We start from the raw sequence: 7460 nt of genomic DNA on the forward strand, positions 1-7460 counted from the left end.
CGCGTGTACCATTGCAGTAGTTTTGATCTATGATTATAGGATAGTTTGAACTCCTATTAGAGTAATTTTCTCATATGAGATTCTTGGCATATCCAGAGCCACCATGGATAAGAGGAAAACAATGAAGACTTTAATTAAATTTCAGAAATTTGATATTTTTTTATTTTGTTTAGGGTGAAATTTCTAGAAAAGTGCAAATTCGATGGGAAAAGATCAGTGAAATTTGAAGTTTGTTTTCCGGGTTTATTTTCCATGAAAATAGGTGTCATTCTTCAATTCCCAATATTTACATACAATTCTAACCATTTTTTAAATTCTAGGGAATAGTATCCAAACAAAAAAATTCTCAATTTTTATAATAGAATTCCCATGAAAATAACATTTCCATCAAACTAAGATTACTCCATTCAAACACAACATTAGAAAAAAAAACAATTTGTTAGAAATATTTGGCTCAACCAGAATGAGAGCTTAATTAACCAATTTACTATTCAACTAAACAAAATACAACAAACATTTTGGTGTGTTAGCACACATCAGTCACGTTCCGATTCTAGCTCATTCGTCGTACCATTGAATGCACAATTTCATACGTGAGTGGCAGATGTTCAACCTAATTGCTTTAGTATTATAACCTATAACAAAACTATACCAAATATAATTTAAGCAGATTAACTTATTAAGTAAGGGTCGGACGATTGGTACTTGTCACAGTCATTCCCTTGTTTCCCTAGCTTCTAGGAAAAAGAAGATCCTACACTAATCTGCAAAGCTTCTATCAGTCCTATGAGCGAGTAAATCCCAAGCATCTAGAACCATCTGTTTGGTACGTATGATATGATATGCAATACGTATAAATGGGAGGAAAAAGGGGGAAATTTACACTTCATCTATTATTATTCTCTGGATATCAGATAGGTAAGCAATTTTGCCGTTTTACTTTTTTCAGAAAGATACAAACTAAATGATATGATATTTATCTATTCTGTATGATTAGGGGGGTGTATTGTATATAAATTTAGTGGGAGTTTTAAAGAATTTATAGAATTCAAAAGTTTAGGTGTATTCAATACAGACTTTTAATTATCAATACAAGTCTAAGTGTATTCAATTAGAATTTCTAAAAATCATTATGGAATCCTTGAAAGTATGAGGATATTCAATCAGGTTTTTTAAAATGAATAGAAGTATGTAGGTATTCAAAATATCATTCACTTATAGAATTATAAACTCATTGAATCATAGACTTTGTAATGTTAATTATACACACCACAATCTAAAAATTGTCTAACCTCTAGAGCAAAAAATTTCATGGACTTTTCATAGACTTTCTTATTGTATTTGTTTTCTCCACCATTTTTCTTTATTTCTTTACCAATTTTTTTCCTACAACCCAATATGTTTATTCAACCTATGATCCATGATTGTTTTCTTCTTCTTTATGTTATGTTATTACCTTGTATCTTTATACTTATTAAAACTTCATTCTCATATGTGGACACATGTCCAATGCTAACAATAAAAACAATGACGATGAAAGAAGTACGTAAGAAGAAAAGAGAAGAATAATCACATCAATATTTTATGAACACCAACTTCTTTAGCTTAAAACTTCATGAATAATTTATTTACTTCCATTTTTTGGTACCTATTGGTCGATACATTAAATTCGAAAAGTTTCTTTCATTTTCTCTTAAATAATCGAGATTCTCTAATTTCTTTGTAATAGATACAAGTCATACAACCAATAAATTTGCTTAGAACAAAAATTGTTCAGAATAAAATTTTCTTAGCATACATTAAATCCTCCTCCAATAGCACCAACAAGGTGTCAGAGAACCCATAAGACCAACCTTAATGCTTAAGGCGCACTCGTGAGTGAAGCAAGTTATCACATAACCGTGGGCTTATAATTGAGAGACATGGTATATACATACATTATGAGCACTGAGAAATCTATTGAAGTCGATCAATATGAATTATGTGAATTTCATGAATCAATAAAAGTATGTAGAAATCAGCCAAAAGTCTGTGGTCGAAATCAGTAGTTTTAACAATTCTATGAAAGTCTGTATACTTTTAAAATAGTCTGTGGACTTTTTAGAAGTTTGTCAATTAAAATAAGTCCACACAAATCTAAATACAATACACCCTAAGTAGCAAGGACACGGACACTAGTGTCCGTATTGGACACGATTCGATACGTAGACACAACATATAAAAGTTTTTTTTGGACACGGACACGTGGTGGACACGTTAATTAAATATTATTTTTAATATATATATATATATATATATATTTATTTATTAAAAAAATTATTTTATAAATTTGAAAGTATTTAGAATTTTAGATGTATATATGTCAGAGTGTGCATTAAAATGATGAAAACATAACTTGTTAGAATGGCTAAGGACTTGATAAGTACCTTGGATAACCAAGGTTCGAATCCCACCATAAGCATTCTTATTTTTATCACGAGTTTCTCTCCTTATATATATTAAAGTCTGCATAAATATAACAAAAATTGAATTTGTTAGAATGGTTGAGGAGTTGTTGAGTGCCTTGGATGACCAATGTTCGATTCTCACCATAAGCACTTTCACTTTTATTATGAGTTGGTGCGTGTCCGATTTGGACACTCGCGTGTCCGGACCGTGTCCGAATGCAGACACGCGTATTGGGGCGCGTCCGTGTGTGTGTCGGACACGCAATACGCAACTGCAATGGCGTGTCCGTGCAACCTAGAATACACCCTATCTTTAAAATTAATTTCAGTTTATCCTCCTAAATTTTACAACAAAAATCAGTTCACCCCTTAAACTTTTATTTTAATCAGTTTCTCCCCTTATACTTTTAAATGATATTAGAGATGACAAAATTCAGATTTTTTAGGTTAAAATCCAATCATATATGCAAAACCAAAAACAAATTCTCAATAATTTTACAACAACACTGAAGCTTTCAAATTAGTCTCATAGCATAATTATCGATAAAATCCATATAAATATCTGAATTTTGTCATATCTGATGTCATTTAAAAGTATAAGCGAGAAACTGATTAAATTAAAATTTTAAGAGGTGAACTGATTTTAGGTGTAAAGTTTACAATGATAAACTGATATTAATTCTTAGATTTACAATTATATTCATTCTCAAAAAAAGATTTACGATTATATTTACAACATCTAAACCCCCGGCCGGTGAATGTCCTATAACCTCAAGTTTATATAGAACCCTCCTTGGTCAAAATCTGAAAGGTAGTTAGAATAAAACCGTTAACGCACTCATAACTTTGATAGAATATCATGATTCATCTATATTAGATCCTTGAGGCAATTACAGTCTAAATAAACAGGTTTTGAATTTTAGGTTATGTAGAAACAAGTGAAACAACCAACTTAACAACGTGCAGAAGTTGAAATATGCAGGGATCTGTACAATAAATTTTAATCAAAATGTTATAATGATCTTACTTTATTTATCATGACTCTTAATCACATTTTGTACGGAGATAAAATTGTTTTTTTTAAAATGAATTTGTTGGATCATCTAAGAAATTTCGATTCTGGCACTACTAGAAATATGGCCTGAGGGGACATTTATTAAGTGTCCCCTTTGATACCTATAGGGACATATATATATATATATATATATGTCCCTATTGAGCTATAGAGACATTTAGTACAAATGTGTCTTTTGAAGGTGTTTCTATTGCTAACTTGGACACTTAATTCATGTGTCCCCAAATATAAGAGTGAGTCTCATTGTATCTCAAACACAAATTAGAGTACAAATACCATACATGTATATAGATACACTACACCAATTAGGGACACTTATATGTGCCCATTAACATAACTTTACTTTTTACTCCTAGTCCCTATAATGGGAAGTAATTGCAAACCAATCCCAAGAATATATAAAATATCATAACAATAAACAACTAATCACACAATTATATATTTGTCATTGAAATATTATATTCACCAATATATCAACAAAAATTACAGTTTGACATTGTTCAACAAACAACCGCTGTAGGACTCCAGCATTTTCTGAACATTAACTCACTACTATTAATTCATAGTAATGTACTTTACAATTCCATAATTGACTCATCATAATACTTGCCTTTTTTCCCTTTACAAAAAGACCTTTAGTCTTTAGAAGGGCACGGAGCCTCTCTACAGTTAATCCCTGAAAGTCCCTACTAGCTGTTTGACTGCTTGATTCCTTTGTAAGTTCAACCAAACCGAGTAAAATTAATTAAACCAAATTATTAAGTTAATGAAACTCCTAATATATGTTTGACAAGTAGTAAGATTGTGGAACAAATGCAGTGCATCCCAAGACTATAAAGAAATGCATTAACGAAGAATTGGCTGCTCTACAATAAGTACTGATGACTATTTACCACCTAAAATCTTGAGAATACCGTCCAATTGATCACACCAATATAAGCATATTAAAAAGAAAGGATATACACCAAAACACTACAATAAAACTTTGACAAACTTATAAGGAAATGGATACCTGGAAGTAATGTCGCAAACACAGACCTCAATCTCCAAGCACAGAGACAATAACACATAAAGCAGCTCAAAGAGAGAATATTGTCTGGTATTTGAGTGGCGATAAAAGAAAATGAAGAACAAAGTAAATATTTCCTAAAAGCTAGCATGCAAAACCAGATCAGAGAATAAAAGATGGTACATTTCTGCTTTAACTACACCAATTCAAGAAAATCAACTTTAGATTCAAAGCTATAATTCTACTTTCAAATTTCCCAAATGGCAAAAACTTCCTCACGAATTCGGTGAAGCAAAATCCGTCAAGGTAAATTTGGATAATCAACTCAGCTTCTTGATACCTCACCAAGCTGCATACAAAGCCTAATCAATCCTAGAATTGACAGAAGAGTCTCCAATTTTTGAAGAACAACGCCGAGCAGTAAACCCAGAAAAATTCAAAATCGAATTAGTGAAGAAATCAATCAAACTAAATCACCAAGATGATGAAGACGACGAGATGAATGATTTCCATACCAAATTCGATCGAATCGGTGGCTGCAAACGCAGGTGCCACCTTGATGCTCAACACTGTTCACTATGATTTCTCTTTCCACGATCGCCGATCTAAAAAGCGAGAGCCGGAAAGGCGTTGGCGACATCGAAATAGGGTGAACGGAGGCGGTGCGGCGGTCGGAGCGAAGCTGAAGGCGTAGGAAGGACGGTGGTTTGGCGCGTGGGTCGTCATGTCGCGAAGAGGGAGGTTGGTTTGAGAGCTTGATCTATTTGCTCTCAGTTACCTCCAACACACATACATGGTCTAAATGATCCGAGGGCTGAAATTATCCAACCAATTTCTACAGCCAAGATTGCACCGTAAACATTTTCTGATTTCCCAAATAATTCCTTTAAATTTCCCATAAATAGCTTGCTAATCCAGAAAATTCACCATACATTCTCAATTACTTGACTTAACGTGTGCGACTTTTAATTCAAGAGAGTTACTTATTTGAAAACTCTGAAAAATATTTTCAAATATGTAATTCAATTAATCACCGATATCGTAAAATAGTCACTAACGATCTCAACTTAGCTCCTTAATAACTCCGGGGCTCACATCTACTCTTGGTCTGGGTATTCTACTAAGAGTGAGAAGAACAAGAATAATTGTATGTTGGAGAATTTTTTTCTCAAAAAATCGATAGATCTAGATGAGAAAAAACATAGATTAGATAATGAGTCAGTCTAATGGCGGCCAAAAGTTTTGTATGGCACATTATTTCATGGATAAAAGAAAGAGTCTAAAAAGAGTATTCTACTATTTGTCTTGGAGAAGTAATTGTATTCTACCAACAAAATATACATTTTGTGTAGTTTAGGAACATATACAAGTCTCTAAACATGATTGTGGATATACCTAAAGTGTTTAGGGATACATAAGTGTGTCTTTTGCATATATAGAGACACATAATTTGTGCCAAATATATATCGAGGGACACAAGCAAACATATGTCCCCAAATACAAGAATATAGGGACACTTGTTTAATTGTCCCTAAACTAAATGTCTCCTTAGCCTTAATTTCTAGTAGTGTGGGTACATTTAAAGCACCTTAGGCTTAAACAGAGAAAGTTATTCACAACTTGCATTATTTGATGATGATATATAGCCATATAGGTAGACAACCATGAACCATCTCATTTGTACAGATTATGCGGTCAACTATTTGTATAACTTAATTCTTCAATCTTCATACATTTTGTACTCTGAGGCCTTCATGGAATAGCGTTTGAATTGTCTCTAAGGAAACATACTAGGATCTCAATCTACATAGCTCCAGCCAAAATGAAATTAAACGTACACGTACCCTTCTTCCTAGGTGGTGTTGTATTTTAAGCTTTCAAAATTAGGATTCCAAATCCAATTTAGGACACTGAAAAAAGGGTATTCAGGTGTGAAAATGCGATCGGGTGTATCGAGGCTGAGTCATTTATCATATACTTCCGTGAACAATTGTCTGTGCTAGATTGGCTGGACTAGATCTGTATTCTTTCTCACAGGCCTGTTACTTATATGGCAAACTTCTTATAAGCCAACCTTCTTCATGAAATCCCTCAAGGCCTCAACACTCAAAGACCATATTATAGCACGCATACTCAACCCTAATACTATTTTTAGCAAATTAATTAACATGCAATCTGCAGTTGCATGTCATTTTCACAAACAAACCACTCGCGTGCTATACCGTAGAATGTAGATTCTTTCTAACCTCCAGGGCTTATTTATACATTGTTGTTTCTTCACTAAGTACGTATTCACCACATACTTCAATAACTCCATCATCTAGCATTTCAATCATACAAAGTTGTGTGAGTGTTCCTACTTAGCATGGGAATCATACATTATGTCCTGCGTTTTCTCTCTGCGTGGGGTTCTGCTAGCTGATGCAGCCAATGTCTACAACTACATGTAGTTCGTGATGCAACGGCCGCCTACATTCTGCCATGTTAATCCGGTTTATATCCCAATCCTCCGACGAATCATTTTACAGCGCACGGGCTTTGGGCTAGCGGTTTTTTTTATTAAAAAAATGAAATTACAAACGGAATCCCCTAGGGTATCCAGAAGTAACAAGATCAAACACAAGGGTATTAGAAGCCTCAAGGGGCACTTGATCAACCAATAATCTCGCATGCAATGTATGACCGAGATTCGCAACAGCATCGGCGACGAAATTAGCTTCTCTAGAAACATATTTAAAGCTAATTTCCCTGAAAATTTGGCCTAGCGGTTACACTCAAATCCTGGACATGATTGTGTAGACACCCAATTTTGTCGAGCTAAGGTACTTACTCGTTTTCGTACTTGCAATGCATGCATACTTTTGTTTATATCATTTTACAAAACTACTTATATATGTTTCTTTTATCTGATCAGGGCAAATCCATTTAA

The 7460-nt window shown here is 33.5% G+C and overlaps 1 long non-coding RNA gene across 1 annotated transcript; it reads right to left on the bottom strand.

Moving 5' to 3' along the window:
* Positions 1–4596: 4596 nt before the first annotated feature.
* LOC126799442 (uncharacterized) lies at positions 4597–5283 on the bottom strand. The gene is made up of 2 exons (XR_007672623.1): positions 5047–5283; positions 4597–4903 (listed from the first exon to the last, which is right to left on the bottom strand). It is a non-coding gene; the product is annotated as an uncharacterized LOC126799442 (long non-coding RNA).
* Positions 5284–7460: the final 2177 nt, after the last annotated feature.

The sequence above is a fragment of the Argentina anserina genome, chromosome 6, assembly GCF_933775445.1.
Source record: "Argentina anserina chromosome 6, drPotAnse1.1, whole genome shotgun sequence".
Classification (NCBI taxonomy): Eukaryota; Viridiplantae; Streptophyta; class Magnoliopsida; order Rosales; family Rosaceae; genus Argentina; species Argentina anserina.